We start from the raw sequence: 21,494 nt of genomic DNA, 5'->3' as shown, positions 1-21,494 counted from the left end.
GAACTGCAATATTTGAAAATGCAGAATGCAGTCTTTGATTTAAACACAACTGATTTTCTGCTGATTCTGGAGAGACCACTCAGTATCAAGTCAAAACTCACCACCCACCACACACACAAATCAATATATGTAATTTGACACCTCTGACTCTCAGGAGGCCAGGATAATGGTAGAGTAGAGCTAATGGAAGTCAGAATAATAGTGCCTAGGTGTAGTATTTGCATAATAAATTTGGAGCTGACAGTACATTTCCTATGTGTGGAAGAAGTGGCAGAGTAAAGTAAATGAAATGCTGAGGTAACAGCAGTAGATCACATTGCACAGTGTACTGCAAACATTAAGCAATCTGAAAGGTTAATGAACAAAGCTGTGGTTCTCTGGGAGGGCCTCCAGAAAACATTAGCAAACAGCAAAATGAAACTGCCTAGAGCATGAGCAAAGATCTATAGAACTCTCTTTCTTCCTTTCTTTCTTTCTCTCTTTCTCTTTCTTTCTTTCTTTCTTTCTTTCTTTCTTTCTTTCTTTCTTTCTTTCTTTCTTCTCTCTCTCTCTCTCTCTCTCTCTCTCTCTCTCTCTCTCTCCCTCTCCCTCCCTCTCTCCCTCTCCTCTCTCCCTCTCCCTCTCTCTCTCTCTTTCTTTCTTTTCCCTGTGCTGAGAGGATGAGACAATAGCAACTTCAAGATAGGACATAGGTTGAGAATTAATAACTTGTTGAACTAATTGCTTTCAGCCTTGTCTCAAGCCAATCATTCCTCCTATCTTATGATTAACCCTCAAGAAATGCCCTGTATGGTAATTATTTCAGCCAAAACCTTGCTAGATAAAGTAATAATGTAATAAACAAATCTTCTTAGAACGCAAGCATCAATATTGGACAAATTAGATATAAGACAAAAAATTTTCCAAGAATAATGTAATTATAGCTTGGAAATAAAATCCTTTTTTATCAGTTTCCCCCAAAGAAGTCAGCAATCTTCTATTTTTCTCCTAAAATATAATTTACTCCCTTGCTTATTACATCTTTACAGGAGGTAAAATGTATGTCTAATGGGTATTTGATATGAACGCTGGGCCAGTGCTTCTCAAACTTTAATGTGCACATGAATCACCCTGGGATCTTGTTAAATGTGGATTCTGATTCAATATATCTGGGTTGTCCAGATTTGCTACATGTCTAATAAGCTCCCAATGATCCCCATACTGCTGATATGGGGAAACATGTTGTATTTACCCAGAAGGATTCCACAGGACCTGGTAGAAAACCTTGTGTACTTGTGCTTTAAGAAGGGGGAGGGATGGAGAGTGGGAGGCATGGGGAAAAGGAAGTTTGAGGTGGGTACTGGGCTTGTTGCCCTGAAAAGCTGGAAGGAGGTGGAAGGGATGGTGAACTGATACCCACTTATAGCATTGTTACATTGAACTTGTGACCTTGGTTCAATGGGGTGAGAAGCGATAATCCTCTCACCTACAGCATTCCAGGTACTGCACTAGCTGCTAAGGATATAGCGACAAACTAAAGATGTCCAGTCTCACGCTTGTGAAGCTTAAAGTCTGTGGAAGAACCTTTGTTTTTTTCTCTCAGTATCTGCTGCATGAGATGTGCATGATAAATTAAAAATCTTATTGCTGTTTTTTTCCCCGCAATTAGATGGCAGGCTCTATTTATCCTCTCTTTACTAGTTCTATAAAATTAGGAAACTCATATAGCATTTCTGGGTCCAGTTTTCCCATGAATTTTTAAAGAAGGGGATTATCTGCAGGGTCTTTATCAGCTTCAAAGTTATATTCTTATAACTATAAACCATGTTACTCTAAAGGAATTATTTTTTAAATAAGATGACCACTTTTAAAAAAAATAAATGTGCATTTGAAATGAGTCCTCTTGGAAATCCATACTCCAAATATTTTAGGAACTGCACTTTTGGAATATTCTGCAGCATCAGTCTCAGAGTCACCTAAAAAAATCAGGAACATTATTTTATAGTTCCACTTAACCGAGCCATAAAGCTATCTGAGATGCTCCTTCAAATGTTAGAGGAAAATCTAATCAAAGAAGTTTGAGAGGATGTAAAACCCTACAGTATAGGCTTCATATCTACTTTATCTCTATATTTTTGCAGCAAGATTCCCCAAACTTCTTTGTTTATAAGAATCTCCTGCAGTGGGTACTAAAAATACATATTTCTGGGGTGTAAACTAATCTTACTAAATAAAAATATCCACGTGAATCCGTATTTTCCCCTACAATTATGATTCTAATGGTTGGGAAATTTTAGATAAATTAGTCTACAATATTCATACAGTGTTTAGTATAGAGGAGTTGCTGAGCCATTGACTGAGCAAAAGAAGAAAGAATGAGTGACCAGAATCTGTCATGAAGTAGTGAATTGTCATTAATGCCCAAAAAAAGCCTCTGAGGCTACTAGAAGCTCCCAAAGAGGCCTGGAACTGTCCCTTTAATAGCACCTTCAGGAGGAGCAGGCCCCACTGATGCTTTGTTTTAGACTTCTAGCCTCCAGAACTATGAGATGATGAATTTCTGTTGTTTAAAACCACTAGGTTTGTGCTATTTTGATATGACAACCCTCAGAAACTAAGCAGACCCTAGGCCACAAAGCCTAGAAAAGACAAAGTAATTAAAGAGTCACCCTCCTCAGAATTTCTCCCAAAGGGTCTTCTTCCACCCTGTTAACTGGGAATGCTTAGAATTTCCTTTAGCTAAGAAGCTGTTAATCTAAACCCTCCCCGGATCTTGAGAGAATAAGGATATGGTCTTTCCTGACTCTGTGCCCTTTAGGCAAATTTTGTAAATTACACTTCTGAAATTTCATTCTTCCCTTTAAGTGCTCTGATGATAGAACTGTAGCCCTTTAGTTAACAAGTTACATCATTTTCTTGTGAACAAAACAGTACGTTCTTTGAAGATGACTCTTATCCCTATTCATAGCGTGGCGATAACATGCAGCCTGACATAGAAACTTTGAAGGAATTATTAAATAACTAATGGCCTGGTGCACAGATTTGTGTACATTGAAAGGAAATTAATTAGAAGATTTGTATGGTAATTACATTACTGCAAAAAATTACATGTCAAAATAGTATATATAATACTAGAGGCCCAGTGCATGAAATTCGTGCACGGAGGGGGGGGGTGTCCCTCAGCCCAGCCTGCACCCTCTCCAATCTGGGACTCAATCCCGGTAGGATCGGGACTAAACGAGCAGTCGGACATCCCTCTCACAATCCAGGACTGCTGGCTCCCAACTGCTCGCCTGCCTGCCTTCCTGATTGCCCCTAACCGCTTCTGCCTGCCAGCCTGATCACCCCCTAATCACTCCCCTGCCAGCCTGATTGATGCCTAACTGCTCCCCTTCCAACCTGATTGCCCCTAATTGCCCTCCCCTGCAGGCCTGATTGCCCCTAACTGCCCTCCCCTGCAGGCCTGGGTCCCCCCCAACTGCCATTCCCTTCAGGCCCAGTTGCCCCCAACTTCCCTCCTCTGCCAGCCTGGTCACCCCTAACTGCCCTCCCCTGAAGGCTTGATCACCCCCAACTGCCCTCCCTTGCAGGCCTGGTCCCTCCCAACTGTCCTCCCCTGCTGGCCATCTTGTGGTGGCCATCTTGTGTCCACATGGGGGCAGCCATCTTTGACCACATGGGGGCAGCCATCTTGTGTGTTGGAGTGACAGTCAATTTGCATATTACTCTTTTATTAGATAGGATAGAGGTCTGGTACATGGGTGGGGGCCAGCTTGTTTGCCCTGAAGGGTGTCCCGGATCAGGGTGGGGGTTCCCTTGGGGCATGGGGCGGCCTGGGTGAGGGGCCTGTGGTGGTTTGCAGGCTGGCCACACACCCTGGTGACCCCAGTGGAGGCCCTGGTATCTGGGATTTATTTATCTTCTATAATTGAAACTTTGTAGCCTTGAGTGGAAGCCAGGGCAGGCCAGGGCTGCGGGAGGCTTGGCTTCCTCCATTGCCGGGGGCAACTCAAGCCTCCTGCTCTCTCTAGCTCCGTGGCTGCCACCATTTTTGTTGGGATTTATTTATCTTCTATAATTGAAACTTTGTAGCCTTGAGTGGAGGCCAGGGCAGGCCAGGGCTGCGGGATGCTTGGCTTCCTCCATTGCCAGGGAAATCCAAGCCTCCTGCTTGCTCCATGACCGCAGTCATCTTGGTTGGGTTAATTTGCATACTCACTCCTGATTGGCTGGTGGGCGTGGCTTGTTGGCATAGCAGAGGTACAGTCAATTTGCATGATTCTCTTTTATTAGTGTAGATAGTATTATAAAATTAAAACACACATGTGATTGTCACCAGCGAGAGCTGTATATGTATTATGCATGTGCGAGTCAATGTTTATTTTTAAATTGCCAGTGCACATCATATGTACTGGCCGGCCAATTGGTCGGACGGATGGACGGTCAGTCACTTAGCCTTTTATAAATATAGATGTTTTTCTTCCCTTGGAAATGCCAATAAGACATTAATAGTACTTACTTGTGCTCAAAGATAAGAAAGAAATGTATTGTCTGTAAAAAGTGACAATTGTATTTCTTCATTCCCAGTTTGAAAGCCTTTTATTTCTTTCTCTTGCCTGATTGCTCTGGCTAGGACTTCCAGTACTATGCTGAATAACAGTGGTGAGAGTGGACACCCTTCTGTTGTTTCTGATCTGAGAGGAAAAGCTTTCAGTTTTTCACAATTGAGTATGATATTAGCTGAGGATTTGTCAGAGATATCCTTTGTTATGTTAACGTATTTTATATAGAAAAAACAATTAGAAACAATAAACAAATACAGTAAAGTTTCAGGATACAAAATCAATGTACAACAATCTATTGCATTCTTATACACTAACAATTAAATTTCAGAAAAAGAATTGAAAAAAGCAATTCCTTTTGCAATTGCAACAAAAAGAATGAAATACCTAGAAGTAAAATTAACAAAAGATGTGAAGGACCTATATACTGAAAACTACAAGACATATTTTTAAAAATTGAAGAAGACACAGCCTGGCTGGTGTTGCTCAGTGGTTTAGTGTTGACCCATGAACCAAGAGCTCACTGGTTCAGTTCAGGGTCAGGGCACATGCCCTGGTTGCAGGTTCAATCCCCAGTAGGGGGTGTGCAAGAGGCAGCCAATTGATGATGTTTCTCTCTCATCCATGTTTCTATCTCTCTATCCCTCTCCCTTCCTCTCTCTCTAAAAATCAATTAAAAATATAAAAATATGTTAAAAAATTGAAGAAGACACAAAGAAATGTAAAGATAGTCTGTGTTCATGAAGTGGAAGAATCAACATAGTTAAAATGGCCATTTTACCCAAAGCAATATACAGATTTAATACAATGGCCATCAAAATCCCAAGGATATTTATTAAAGAAATAGAACCACGACAAAAATCATCAGCTTTGTAAGGAACCACAAAAGACCCCAAATAGCCAAAGCAGTCCTCAGAAAATAGAACAAAGCTGGAGGTATCACACTCCCTGACTTCAAATTCTACTATTAAGTGACAATCAACACAGCATGGCATAGGCAGAAAAACAGACACACAGACCAATGAAACAGAACTGAGAACCCAAAATAAACCCCATGTAACTTTATTTTTTTCCATGAGTGAACTATTTCAAAACCTATCTCATTGGTGGCAGAAAGAGAACCCTAATTTACGAATGAAAAAAGTTCATTCAGAATTTTCTTCCACCCTCTCTTGTCTACATTGTTATACACATTTTTAAAAGCAATAGCAAGGCAACCAGATACCCAAAGGTGAACAACTATTAAAGAACTGTGAAAGTTCTTGGAAGGAAATGGTGGATTGAGGGAAGTGAGGAGGCAGAGAGATTGTTGGGTTTATAGTCCATTGGCTTATAAACACTGGTAATGTGGACTTGGGAAGACAATTGACCATTATAATGGCACATTCTATTAGGCAGTGTGTTTTTCTTGTTCCCTTTTGCTGTGCAGTGTGCTCACACTGTGGAGAATAGCAAAGAAGTAGGAGGAATGATTCCTGCCTTCTGTGACCTTAATGATTAATAGTAGAAATGAGACAAACACATAAAACGGTTAAAATATATAAAAATATTTTACATTTTAAAATATACGTAGTATATTTTAAATATAATATTTACATATTATATATTTAATATATATATGTTACACATATCTAATATATATTATAAATATAGTGTGGGTATGTATGTGTTAATACATATTAAGAAATATACCTAAATATTTATACTTTAAATCTATATATTAATATCTTAAATTTTGTATGTATATATTTATACAAAATAATATTTATGGAATGAGGAACGATTTGTTGTTGTGTTACATTATTTAGATACAGATTTACTGTAACATTTCAGAGAAGGAAAGATCAGCAGAGACTGAAATAATCAGAAACCCATTTCAGGACTTAATGACTGTTCAGATCTCTCCAGTAGTTTAACATTTTAATTCTGTGCATCTTTGGTTTGATAATAGATGGCTTGATGCTTGTCAGAACTTGAGTTGTTGTTGTTTTTTTTACTTAATGCTCATATTAATTTATTACTCACAATGACCAAGTAGAAAAAAAATCAACTGTTAGGTAACTTTAAAAATTAATTTTAAAGAAAAATATTGTCAGTTTAATGGCTGAGCCAGATGCTTAAGGACACTGTAGAAAATTGAACTGGCACAAGAAGGGCTTTGCAAGCATGCATTTACTTAGATTCGTTCTTTGGAGGTACCATTCATTGTTTGTATGGGAGCAAAACATGAACTTACTGAGCATCGGAGCTAGTGTGGAACAGTTTGTAGCTCAACCCATGCCCCAGGTATTGCAGCCACTTAGAGTATTTAGTAGTTAGGATTTTGATTTTAAAATATCTTTAGCAATACTTCTTTCAGAGACTTTCATCTCCTTTAAGTGTGTCTGAGGTGAATTATTTTAGTGGTTCTGAAAGAAATCTAACCAAATGATATCATTTGATAAAACAATGCAGCACTTTGAAAGAAACACAGTTTTTAAGTCTCAAATTAGTATAGCACATTTTTTTAGAGTACAAACCACCAATTTAACATCACTCTTCTCTGTTTCAAAATATTCATTCAACATTTATGAAACTTCCACTTTGTGTACTTACTGGGGTTAGAAAGAAAGAAAATTCAAAGGACTACGTTATTAAGTAGTTTAAAATTATGTAGGAGATAGTTATAGAGCTAATTGTTAATATACTTGGAAATTAAATTTGACTTATTTATTGAATGGGCAATATGCACCTGTATAACATTTTATAAGTATAAATTATCTTCTAATCATCTAATTCCAGGAGATAGCCTCAGTCACCATCTCTATATTATTTGTCCAAAGAGGTACATAAGCAAATATGCTTAATTGAATGCTTGTAAGACATTGACATCAAATATGAAACACATTTGAACTTTACTATAATGATTGAATACACATAAGAAAGAGAAACATGGCAGTAATGAATGTAACAATCCTTAAGTCTTGCTGATGGTCCCAATTACTAGAGAAGTTTGTTTGTTAAACCAGGGATGACAAGTAGCGCTAGACCAGTGGAAGTTTGAACTAGGTTAGAACGGAACAAGGAGAATGACTGAGATGGAGACTTCATACTGTTTGACTGCTGTAACAACAGAAGCAGCTCGCATCCAAGCAATGCACAGAATTCCTATTTCTCAACTTGCCCCATCATCACTGTATTTATTATTCCTAAGAAACACGGTATTTTATAAAATTGTATACAGCAGAATATTTCTCCACTAATGTCCCACAGGGGAATGGTATTCAGAGTTGACTGTATATCAGAATCACCCTGAAAGCTTATTAAAAATTCATTTCCTCAAGCTCCATTTACAAGGGATTTTGACCCAGAGTATGTTAGGTAAGGTCTGGAGTCTGCATTTTTGACGAGTAGCTCCGGTGATCCTACTACAGTGATTCCACCACACAATTGGAGAAAGTCCAATGAGAGACATTGGGCTTTGAATTCCTTGAGTTGTCCAGGCCCAATGTCAGGTATGCACCAAAAGAATGTTGATATTGGAGTTTACCTTCAGTCCCCTCCCTGTTTTTTTCATGTTTAAAATCACTGCAGAGCAGGTCCAAGGCCAAATGTTCAGACAACTTCGGTTTAAACTTGAAAATTGCAACCATAAATTCAATGTGTGCTCTTCCTTCCTGAACCTTAATTTTTCCTCACACAACATGCAACCTAGTTTACATGAGCAAATTTATGTGAGCAATTTTAGAACCTGGTGGGTAAAAATTAACCTCCTGTATCTTATGTTTTAACACAGGGGGGACTTTACTCATTCCTACTAATCAGTATTCCTTTTTCTTCCTTTTATTGCAAAAGGAACTGTGATCTGCCTTTTCATAGGGCTTTTCCTTTAATAGCACAATATAATTTTCTTTAAAATGCTATATTTATTGAAATTTAATCTGAGAAAATTACATCAGCTGAAACTGGCCTTGGCTCCACCAGCATTTAAAAATTTTATGTTTAAATTAATTGTGCATATATAATATCATGCTGAGAGTCATTTTCCCAGAATATAGCCTACCTTTGGGTAGGTTGCCAAGAGTTAAGCATTTTGGCATTTTTATTAACTTTTTCAAGTCTCCAGGACCAAGATTAGCATTTCCTCATATACATTCAAGGCCATTCTCTATTCTCGGCTCTTGCCTTGGCTTTAGCACTGCTGACCTAGATTCTATTTGTTCTTTACTCTTTGACCCCATGTTTGTTTAGTTGGCCAAAGTGTCATTAGTAGGGTTATGTGCCAGGAAATCAGAGACTCCTATTTGGGTCAAAGCTATTTCCACTTGCCAATTATTCCCTCTACCCAAATTGCCATAGCAACCAAAAAGATTTCAGGTACCTATATTATACAATCATGTACTGAACAGATGTCATCATTTTATGAAATGGTGCTTTGTAGAATCTCAGTGGTTCAAGCAGCTGCAAACAGAATTACTTCTCCCTCAGAAATTTTCGGGTGTCAAACTGCAAATAACTATGACTTGTTATGTAAGGAGCCAAGTGGAATGAAAGGATACTTACTACAGAGGCACAGGAGCCCACATGCGTGCGTGCACACACATCTCCCTCTCCTCTTCCTAACCCACTAAGCAGGCAGCTATAGAAAGAATGTCTGAAACGAGTATGTCAAGGACCTTACAGTTAGGACTGAGATGGATCTGGTTGGAATATAGCAAGAGAGAAAAGGAGGTATTGCTCCAAAAGGCTCTTATCTAAAAATGGAAATGGTCAATAACTAATATTACTACAATTGGTATGAATGGATTTACAAGATTATTAGATGTTAGATTCCAAGGAAGGTCATGAGGCAATGAAAGGGGTAAAGTAATCTATAGAGGTCTTCTGGAGAGTAGCAATAGGTGGAGTGTACAATTTAAACCTTGAACCAAGAACAGCACATGGATACTGAGACCAATTGTGAATTAAAGAGACTAAAAAGAATTTAAAGGAATATTAAAATGAATCTCGAAGTAGCCTATATAAGTTTGCTAGAAATCAGATGATTTTCTTACTCCTGTGACTCAAGGAAGGTATATATCCTAGTGGCCTTCCAAATATAGGGTAAATCTAGACAAATATTTAGTCAAAAATTGAACATTCTCCTTAGCATGGTTACTTTAATGACAGATTTAAATATCCATTTCTTAGCGTCATGAAATGCATTGTCTCTGATATTATCTAGCATATTTCAGTGATGAAGGCAGATTAGGGCTACAGTTATTAAATATTTTAGATTTATCACAGTATTTTCTTTCTTATTATTCTAAGCAAGCACAAAATAGAAGCTTAATGTGCAAGAGGGGATTCACTGACCATGTCCCCAATACTGCTGATGGTATATATAGAGCAAGGGATGGATGCTTAGGCTACTTGAAGCCAATGAGTTTTACTCCTGGAATAAAACTTAAGAATATGAGTCTAAAATTCAAAAAGAGGAACTTATCTAAGACACAAAACCAAATTGCTTGAAGGTAAATTATATTAAATAATACAACAAATAAGAAAAACAAAGCATGGAATTGCTTCTTCTCCATATTTGTATATTGACTACCAGTCTTAAGGCTGTTTTAGCTAATGTGTTTTGAGAAAGCAGAAAAACTACTTCCTTGAGTTTTAAGCCACAATGAAATAGCAAGATTCAGTGCTTATACTCAATGTCATTTCACTTAGGCTACAGCTTCCCTTTCATATAAACTACCTGCAAGTTTATGACAGCTTAAACTCACCATGATCAATGTGAAGAGGAGCTGGGCGGGGGGGGGGGGGGGGGGGCGGGGGGGAGGGACCGGGGGGGGAGCGGGGGGGCGCGGCATTGAGCTGAAAACAGGCCACTTTCATAGGATCTGAAAGAAATGTGATCAATTACCTATTGCCAGGTAAGCCACCCCCAAACTTAATGGCTTGAAACAACAATCACCTATTCTTATTTATGAGTCTATGGGTCAGCTAAACATCCCTGCTGACCTGGGACCTGCTAGGCTCATTTTGCCTGGGTTCATTCATGGTCTGCAGACAGTTGACAATCAAGGCCATCTGTCGACTAGTCTCAGCTGGGATGGCCCCCCTCTGCTCTGTGTCTCTCTTACCCTCTTGCAGAATGGGACTTGCTCAAATGGTTGTTACAAGAGGGCCAAGAGACTCAGCAGACATGTGAAAAGCTTCCTGAAGGTCACATTTATACCTATATAACTTGGTTCCATTGTGTTCTTTTGGCCAAAGCAAGTTACACAAGCAGTCCAAATTCAAGGAGGTAAAGTAATAGACTTCATCTCTATGGGAGGAGCTGTGAAGAACTGTGGTATTTCACTACCACAAGTAGAGTGTTCAGGAGGATAATGTGGTAAGGTGTGTCTTCCACCAACTTTCCAGAGAAAAACAGGTTTTCTAACACTTGCATTATTGAACTATCTAAAATTTTTGGAGACAACTACTACTTTGAGTTGAAATACCCGAGCCCCACACTCCAAACTATTTTAAACAAGTTATGACAGAAATGGACTTTTTCAGGCACACATTAAGACCCAAGTATATATTCACTTCAATTTTTGGGTGCTCAGTAAATGTTACAGAACTGACTAGAAAGATGCTAAATATCTGAAAAAAAATGTTATTAGAAATTATCAATACCAAATATAAATTGCCTCAGGTTCTGAAATATTCAATGAAGCATTTCCCTTACCCTGACTCCTTTGGTTTAACTGATTTCCCCTTTGGCTATAAAAGTCCTTTGCCTAATAGAAATAGGGCAGAAAACTGTATTGGGTCTTTGGCCAGGCCTGGAATTAAGTCCTGATGCCATCCTGGAACTTTAAGACCTAGACTCTTCTAATGTTACTTTACATTTTTACAGAAAAAATGAGAAATGTTAAGTGTATACACATAATATTGATTTTAATAAAAGTATTATTTGTGGAGCAGTACTTAAACATTATTGAAAGCTATATTACGGAAAGTTTGTCTTTGTAAGTAAATTTATTTTAATTTTATCTATTTATCTCACATCTAGCTCCAAACTAGATTTAAAAACAATTATAAGCAATATAATTCAAACTCAATTTAAAATTAGTTTAAAAGATAAGGAAATAAGAATGCATCATGAATAAGGTTAGCACACAAAAAACACATCTTGAATGTTTTACAGTTACCAAATATTTGACTATAGCATTTCTGGCAAACAATGAGAAAGGGGAACAACAGAACCAAGTTTCACCGTGTAGTGTGGTGGGCTGTGGAAGCTATAGTTTTCTCTGCCACTCATGTTTTCACATTCCCCTTTCAGAGAGTATCACACCCAGTTTTTTACTCCTGACTGGAATTGTCAATCATGGTGAACATGGACTTAAATATTGAAAATATCGAATACGTAGTTTGCTAAATCAATTAATGTGGTTTATAAATTTGGAAGAATTACTATCTTAAGTTTGTAAATTCTCCATATTATAAATCCTGTCCACTGAAAATAGATGTTTTATGAGTTAAAAACCTTAGCAAATGAATACTATGATAGTTAGAAGAATACCCATAGATATAACTTGTATCTCATGTTAAATGATTTTTTTAAAGTAAAACATGTTTTTCACATTTTAGTCTAGAAAGGTATTTGTCACTTAGAAGTATGTGGGTTTATGTTGAGCTATATAGTCCATAGACTTATTTTAACCTCATCTGTAGGAAATTACACTTGGTTTTACCAACTCAGTGAAAGAATAGTAGACTAGTTAAGAAACCCTATACTGAATTTGGCATTTCGGATCTGAGTCATGATTAACAAAAACAACAAGAAAATAAACAGTCAAAAGTTGAAGTCGAGCCCTAGCTGGTTTGGCTCAGTGGATAGAGTGTCAGCCTGTGGACTGAAGGGTCCCAGGTTCAATTCTGGTCAAAGGCACATGCCTGGGTTCCCAGCTCAATCCCCAGTAGGAGGTGTGCAGGAGACAGCCGATCAATGATTCTCTTTCATCATTGATGTTTCTATCTCTCTTTCCCCTCTCCCTTCCTCTCTGAAATCAATAAAAATATATTAAAAAAAAAAAGTTGAAGTCAAAGCAGGTCAGACAATAGTGTAAAAGGATTATTATTTTAATATACACACCATAAAGCAGTTGTGTGTGTTTTTTTTAAATTCCCTCTTTACTTTTTCCATTTTAACTACTACAAAAAAGTACGAAAATATTGTTCTGGCTTCTCTTTTTCTTTCCCTGTGATAAAGAGGAATTTTGTTGGTACCAAAAACCATCAAAATCTCTCTTGGTTACACAGCCCAGTGTTTCAGAGCTTCTTGCTGAGAAACTCCTGCAAGCATGAAGCAGCCGCCCTGCCCTTTCTCGGGTGCAGACTTGGGTACAGCAGGAGTCCTGGCCTTCTCACGGTGCAGACAGCCTTACCTCAGCGGGGCTGCAGTGTCCAGCCAAGCATTAAAAACAGCGCATGGATTAGAGGACCTGACACAGTAAAGAGACTGACATTTGAGCATTACTATTGTAAAGAGGAAGGATGTAACGAAGAGCACATTACTGGGAAATCACTGGTTTGGGAAATGAAGCATTTTAGATTGGAGAGTCCAGAATTATATACAGCAAGTCTGAACATTGGAATGTCACCATACTGCTCAATCATATGGGTTTTTCAATACTCAATCTCTAAAGAATGAGCAAATTGAGGTATATGTCGGTTGCCATCATTCCTTGAAGCAAAAAAAAATAATAACCCTTCAGTTATTGTTGATAATGTTGATATTAAGGGAAGAAAGCTTTGGAAGCAAACATGGTATTATGTCAATACCATGTAAGTCGTGTATTATTATTTATGTAATTACAGATGCTTCTTGACTTATGATGGGATTATGTCCCAATAAACCCAGTGTAAACTAATAATATCATTAAGTCAAAAATGCAATCACTACACAGAAATGCATTTAACAAGCCTAACTGAATATCAGCGCTTAGCCCAGCCTACCTGAAATGCGCTCAGAACTCTTACATTATTGGCACATACCCTCACCATAAGTCAAGGAGCATCTATCTGTAATTGCCTTCCTCTGTTCTTCTCACTAGAAGCAGGAGAAACAGATGGGTGTTTTGTTGACGTTATAGAACACAAAAACAAAAACAATATAAAAAAAATCACACTGGCAACACTGCAAACTGGAGAGTATCCGTTGTTTACCCTCATGATTGCTTGGCTGGCTGGGAGCTGCGGTTTGCTGCAGCTGCCCAGCATCACAAAAGACGATCGTACAGCATATTGCTAGCCTGGGAAAAGATCAGAACTCAAAGTATAGTTTCCACTGAATGCTTATTGCTTTTATGCTGTCATAGTCCAAAAGTTCTAAGTCTAATCATTCCAAGTCAAGACTGTCTATACAAAACCCAAGTTGGCACTATATCTCCAGTCACTATATCATGTAGTACATAGTTACCAGGAAGAATACAGTGACAATATTGAAATAAGGACTAAAATTACAACTGAGAGACCATGACCCTATTGTAAAAAATAATTTTGTAATTTGCACCTATAATATAGGGCAAAGGCAATTATAATTGTTTGGAATTTTCATTAGATTGCCAAACAATATTTTAACTTTGAGAATCCATTTAAATGAGTAGAGGAAACAGGGTCATTTGTCACAGCATGGTAAATATGCTAATTTGTTTGACCAAATCTTCAATTATCACTCAATGACAACATAAAATGGCCACATGTCCAAGTTTTGAGTTTTGATTTTCAAACGAAATAATTTCAAGGTACCTACAGCATACCCACTGCCCACCCCCATCAAGTGTGATAGGAAATGTTTTATTAAACTTTGATTTGAAACTGCCTCTCTACAATGAATATCCTGCCCTGCCTGCAGACAGTAGAGTCCCAGCTAGGTCATGGTATGGGACGCTACAAGTGTAGCCGGATCAGTGAAGGCAGTCAAAACAAAACAGTGCTTATAGGGGAGTATACAGGGGACAGGACTGTGAAAACCAACCATATCTACTCTAAAGAGGGAGAACATGATTACAGGGTATGAATATCTTAGAGGTAGGAGCATAAAGTGGAAAAAGAAAAATTAGTATGACAGTGACAAATGGCTAAATTTCCTTTTCAAAGAGAAATAGTTGAACCTAGTAATAATAATCATTTTTTAAGTTCTGAAAGTAAAATCAGTTGAATATGATCCTGAAATATATTTCTATATTAAGAGTGGATTAATATTTAAAATTCTTATATCTGAAACCAAAGTCATCTTCCATTTAAATTCTCTCTCTTCCCTTCCTTTTTCCTTTTTTTTTTTTTTTTTTTTTGTTGTTGTTGTTGTTCTTCAGGATATCCCATTCTCTTGGTTCTCCTAGATTAAGATTTATGATGCTGCCGAAACCGGTTTGGCTCAATGGATAGAGCGTTGGTCTGCGGACTGAAAGGTCCCAGGTTCGATTCCGGTCAAGGGCATGTACATTGGCTGTGGGCACATCCCTGGTAGGGGGTGTGCAGGAGGTGGCTGGTCGATGATTCTCTCTCATCGATGTTTCTAGCTCTCTATCCCTCTCCCTTCCTCTCTGTAAAAAATCAATAAAATATATATTTTTTTAAAAAAAAGATTTATGATGCTGGTGATATTTTTAATGTCTTCCCTACCTTTTCTCATTACATTTATTACATTCAGGAAGTGAGTCCAGTCACATTCAGTCCCCACTGTTTCCTAAATTCTCCTTTTTATTCTAGTTTTCACAGTCAGGTCCCGGCTTCCTCTAAACTGCACTCTGAAACTGCTCTTCCCTCTCCCATCGATCTTACAGACTGCTTGCCTAATGTGTCTTCCTAAACAGAACTGTAATTTTGTCATTTTCCTGAACAGAAATATTCAAGAATGCCGCCACTCTACCAAGTACCATGAGAATACCTACTCCTTGAATTTTAAGTTCTTATCATTATGATCCAACCTCAGGCTTTATCTTGCATCTCCACACACACTCAATGCCATACCTCTTTCTAAACATACTCCCAGCATTTCTTTCTCTAGTCTTTTTTTAGTAGTTCACACACATGTACACCTGCCTTTCAAAAGTCAGCTCAACTGCTACCCATCTGTGAAGTTGCTATGACCCCTAGAAGAAAGCAATCTCATCTTCGGAAACACTTGGTCACCTGGTTTCTAGTTACCCTGGTGCCATTCTAATTTGTTTCAAAAGAATTATGTACCTGTCACAACTCCCCCAGTTGGTTTGTATTCTCCCTGAAGGCAAGAACCCCTGAGGATTTATTTATTAACAAATAGGTGATACATATGCAAAGTGTGAATAAATACTTTGAACAAATAAAGTGATAGCAATTAAAATTATGTTGTTTTATTTAAATATGAATGAACTTAAGAGTTAACATTTTAAAGAGGTTGCCATTCTTACCAAAATAGAGAGAAAAGGAAACCAAACCAAATTATATTTTATAATAAACTAGAGGCCTGGTGCACAAAATTCGTGCACTGGTGGGGGGTGTCCCTCAGCCCAGCCTATGCCCTCTTGCAGTCTGGGACCCCTCGCTCCTTACCACCCTACTGCTCAGCTTGCCGTGGAGACGGGAGAGGCTCCCACGACCGCTGCTGCACTCTCCAGCCATAAGCCCAGCTTCTGGCTGAGTGGTGGGAGCACACTGACCACCAGGGGGCAGCTCCTGATTGAGCGTCTGCCCCCTCGTGGTCAGTACACATCATAGCAACCGGTCGTTCTGGTCATTCCGCCATAATGGTCACTTAGGCTCTTATTATCTAGACTAGAGGCCCGGTGCATGAAATTCATGCATGGGGGGGTGTTTCAGCTCAGCCTGCACCCTCTCCAATCTGGGACCCTTCGGGGGCAGTCAGACAACCCTCTCACAATCCAGGACCGCTGGCTCCTAACTGCTCACCTGCCTGCTTGCCTGATCACCCCTAACCACTCTGCCTGCTTGCCTGATCACCTCTAACCACTCTGCCTGCCTGCCGGATGCCCCTAACTGCTCTTCTGCCAGCCTGATCCCCCTAACTGCTCTCCCATGCCAGCCTGATCCCCCTAACCGCCTCTGCCTTGGCCCCGCCACTGTGGCTTTGTCCGGAAGGACCTCCGGAAGACGTCCGGTCTAATTATCATATTACCCTTTTATTAGTATAGATAAGTGAGTAGCAGTTGCCTCTTCTACTTGGAGAACCACCTCATCCCAACCATCATCAGGCTTCACTCAGCTGTTTGATAACATTACCAAACTGCATAGCCAAGAAAATTGTGTATACATTAAAAGAAGATATAAAAATATGTTAATAATACTTGCCTCAGAAATACAGTATTTGAATTAATTTTTAATGTTTCATATATTTCTGCTTTTCTACATGTATAGCCAGAAGAATATTATTAAAAATAACACAAATATTTAGCCCTGGCAGGTGTGCACAGTGGTTAGCGCATTGGACGGTGCACCCAAGGGTCGCAGGTTTGATTCCTGGTCAAGGGCACATACCCAAGTTGCAGGTTCACTTCCCACCCATGGTCAGGGCACATGCAGGAGGCATCCAATCAATGTGTCTTTCTCACATTGATCTTCCTCTCTCTCCCCTTCTCTCCCTCCCGTCCACTTTATGAAAAGCAATGAAAAAAATATCCTCAAGTGAGGATTAACCAAAAAACATACAAAAAAATCCAAAACACAATTATTTGAACAATGAATTATATTTGGATTCAACATTTTAACAATATATAAAGTTCGATCTAAATAACACAAAAAATACTCTTTATTGATAGAGTGTGATATGATTTTTATTTGGGAACAATAACTCTAAAAGCAAAAACATAATGAAGGAGGCAAAAAAAAAAACATTGCAAAGAGAACAAAGAGATTTATTATTGTTGATGCAAACACAATAATAAAGGCTTGAACTAAGATTGTAGCAGTGGGAAGAGAGGAAGGCTCAAATCATAGTCAATGAGCTTTGATCAACAATTCAATGAAGGGACCGAGGGAGTGGGACTATCTTCCAATATTCAAAGACTGTTTCTAAACTGATCGATGAATAAAGTTTTGCTTTTAATGCTAAGGAACAGTGAGTGGTTCAAAGAGACAAAAGATAGTTAACAGAATGGGCTACATAAATGGTTCTGATAGAAAAAATCTTTAAAGGCGTATGAAGTCAACAGGAAAAAGAAACCAGATATGTGAGCTCTTATCTTTAGGGACTCTGGTCAGCTTGAGTCATAGTCAGAATAGATAACAAGGTTTTGGGTTGAGATTTTTTTGTTAAAGAGATGCTGCCAAGAACTGTCTCCACATGAAAGATAGTGACAATGTACCCTTAAAAGAACAAGTAGCTAGTTAGTCCCGGAGGGAAACATGTGACTCTATAAAGTTAGGGGAAAGAGTAAGGTGCATTGTAACTTTGGGATGAAAGTTTGTGACATTTGTTAGTGGTGTGGAATCAACTGGTTCAGTTCACCAGTTGTAGGTATGAATTATCAATAAAGAGACATCCCTAGTTTGCACTGTATATTTTTAAGTCTTTATTTCATGACATACATTTTTTTGGCATTTAGAATAACCACTCTATCTACCACCATGTTAATGTTAACTTTATTATTTTTATTTATTGGGAGACAATAACTCATCAAGTTTTATAACCATAACTGAGCTTGTACCAACTATATAAAATGCAATTATAATTTCTAGGAGGAAGCAATCTTTATAAAGAGGGAGTCTTACAATTTTAACTCTATTTCAGGAGCAGATGCAACTAAATTCTCTTGTAGCTCTGCCTTCCATCTTTTACTAAAATATTAATCACTATGCCATTCCATTTTTAAATTTTTAGCTGCAAACATTATATTAGAGTAGATTAATTCTATTTCAACATTATCTGTACACTAATAATCAGCAAATGCCCATGATATAGGTTAGAAAAGAGAAGAACCATATTTTAGTGCTAACATCACAACTTAGCATTTTGATCTTGGGAAAATTAATGAACCTTTCTGCACCTCATTTTTTCTAATCTAGAAAGTGGACATTTTAGCTGCAACAACTATGAATTTCTCTGGTATAAATATCATCACCATGGCCAATTTAACAATTCACTCATAAAATTCCTGAATATTTAAAAATGAGCTCTACTGGTGAGGAGGAATATAGGGGTCAACCTAAGAGGGCACTGAATCTGTGCCAGTGACCGGTGTCCTAGTGCACATTCTTGTTAACCTATAATTAAGTCACTGCCCCTTCCTTAGGCAATAGTCTGTTTTCCTGGGTGCTCCCAGTTTGCAGGGGCCACGGGCCAGGAATTTGGCAGCTTGGCCAGAGGTGGGAGGTCGTTGGTGCCACCCAGGCCAGGCATTTAGATACAATCTAACTTCCCCAATCTAACTGATCCAGAAGGGGCTGTGAAAGCCCACCACAAAAGCCTGGTAGTTAGGAAGCATATAGGAAATAAAGAAACTTAGGAATATATATAAGGAGTAATCTCATTGTATAAGGGGTTCAGGCTTTGGATCTTCGAATCCCCTGAGCCAGCAGTGCTGCTTTAAATAAAGGGTTTTTCCTGAATCTCTGAGTACTCATTGTGTATTTTCCAGTCACCTGGTAAATTCTGCAACACTGGACTGGTAGAATTGGTATGAGCTACATCTAGCACAGAATGGTTGAGGGGAGAAAATAATAAAAAAAAGTTTCAAGAAGCAAGGGGCCACAGAGTAGAAATAATAACTTAAAGACAGATTAAAAATTAAATTAAAATTAAAATGTTAATTAAATTTAAATCAATAGACAGTCCAAATAGCCTATCTAATAAAAGAGTAATATGCAAATTGACCATCACTCCAACACACAAGATGGCCACCCCCATGTGGTCAAAGATGGCTGCCCCCATGGCTGCCACAAGATGGCCGGCAGGGGAGGGCAGTTGTGGGCAATCAGGCTAGCAGGGGAGGGCAGTTGGAAGGCACCAGGACTGCAAGGGAGGGCAGTTGGGGGCGACCAGGCCTGCAGGGGAAGGCAGTTAAGGGTGACCAGGCCAGCAGAGGAGGGCAGTTAGGGATGACCAGGCCTGAAGAGGAGGATAGTTGGGGGGGACCCAGGCCTGCAGGGGAGGGCAGTTGGGGGGGACCAGGCCTGCAGGGGAGGGCAGTTGAGGGTGATCAGGCCTGCAGGGGAGGGCAGTTGGAGGCAACCAGGCCTTCAAGGGAGGGCAGTTGGGGAGAACCAGGCCTGCAGGGGAGGGCAGTTAGGGGCAATCGGGCTGGCAGGGGATCAGTTAGGTGTCAATCAGGTTGCAGGGGAGTGGTTAGGGGGTGATCAGGCTGGCAGGCAGGCAAGTGGTTGGGAGCCAGCAGTCCTGGATTGTGAGAGGGATGTCCCAGATTGGAGAGGGTGTAGGCTGGGCTGAGGGACACACACACAACCCTCCCTGTGCATGAATTCCATGCACTGGGCCTCTAGTAAGATTATAACCTTCAAAAGCCATGAAATAAATAGCCATAACAATAGGTAGAAAAAATATGTAAAACTGCAATACTTGGAAGATTGAAACCTGGAGAACAAGTGATGAAAATATGTGAAATATATGTCAGTTTAATTAACAAGTATGTAAGGGGCAGGATTTTATAAAAGAGGTGGTATGATCACTTATTAAAAGCTGATATTCAAAAATTCTAGTAATAGTTATAGACATCATAGAATGAATATAAGTTCACATGTACTAGTATTTATATACTAATAGCCAGTTAAATATAGCCCAGAATATTAGATAGGATGGTCAACAAGACATATTCAGATTTTGCCAAAGGTGAAAATAAAATAATGAGAAAGTTGTTTTGTTCCAGATTTGTGTCTGTGCCATTAACTTCAGAATGTCCTCATTCTGTGTCTATTCCTACTTTCATCCCAGAATCATTCCTATTCTAAGTTTTAATCTTCTTAATCGAAGTCTCAGCCCCACTCTTAGTACCATAGGTAATTCTAGGATACTTTCCTAGCAAGATTAAGGAATCCCTTCTTAATCCGCTGTGCATCTCACCAAATTTGTCTTAAGTCAACTATACATTGTTAGACTGCGCCAAGAAGAAACCATGTTTCCTAAAAAGCCATTCTGTCCAAAGTCTAGACTTTTCCATGGTTTTAGCCTTGGTCACTGTGCTTAATATTCTCTCTAAAATAAGTATGCTGGGTTCTGTTCTCTGGATCCACAGATTTCTGACTGCTATTGGCTGATTTATGAATGAAACCTTTACCAACAGTTGCTGGTTGTTGAACTATATCTCCTAATACTGATTATTTTCTAAATTCCATCGTAGTTCTCCCTGTTTTTTTTCATGAAGTTTTAGATGGCCTAATTCACTCCCTGTGGGTAGCTGCTGTACTGAATCATTTTTTTCTGGGTCTGGCCCAGCTACTGGTCAGTACCCTTGTGCCCACCAGGTTGATTTCTAGTGTGGGATCTGCTTCTTGCTATACCATACCAAAAACTATAGGAACGTGTGTCTTCTTGTGGGCAATATAAATCTATAGGACCCAAATGTCTCAGTAAATAATAGTCAGAATACTTAAATATAAAGAACATCTTGAATAGACTAGTCAGTGTTCTGATAATGAAGAATGCCTTCAAGTAATGCTCTCTTAAATCATATAGAAAACCTGTTACTTGCATCACAATACTGTGCAAAAGAATATTTTATTTAATTTGCCCCATAAGATACGTCAATAATTACTCTCTAGAGAGAGGGAAAGTTAAGGAAATAAATTATTTTTTCAGATGCTTGCTAGTGACTAGAGAATAACAGTCATTCTCTTCCTTATTCTGGACAAGTTATTATCACTTTTCTGAAAGTAAACATAGATTCTAAACCTTTGTTATGATTTAAGCACGTTTTTATTAATGTCAAAGCTATACAGAGGACTAGAAAAACAGTTGTTCCATAGTCTAAGATTTAAAAAAAT

Source organism: Eptesicus fuscus, chromosome 4, assembly GCF_027574615.1.
Source record: "Eptesicus fuscus isolate TK198812 chromosome 4, DD_ASM_mEF_20220401, whole genome shotgun sequence".
In the NCBI taxonomy this organism is placed as follows: domain Eukaryota; kingdom Metazoa; phylum Chordata; class Mammalia; order Chiroptera; family Vespertilionidae; genus Eptesicus; species Eptesicus fuscus.
The sequence above is the reverse complement of the archived record's forward strand: the minus strand, read 5'-3'. Positions refer to the sequence as shown.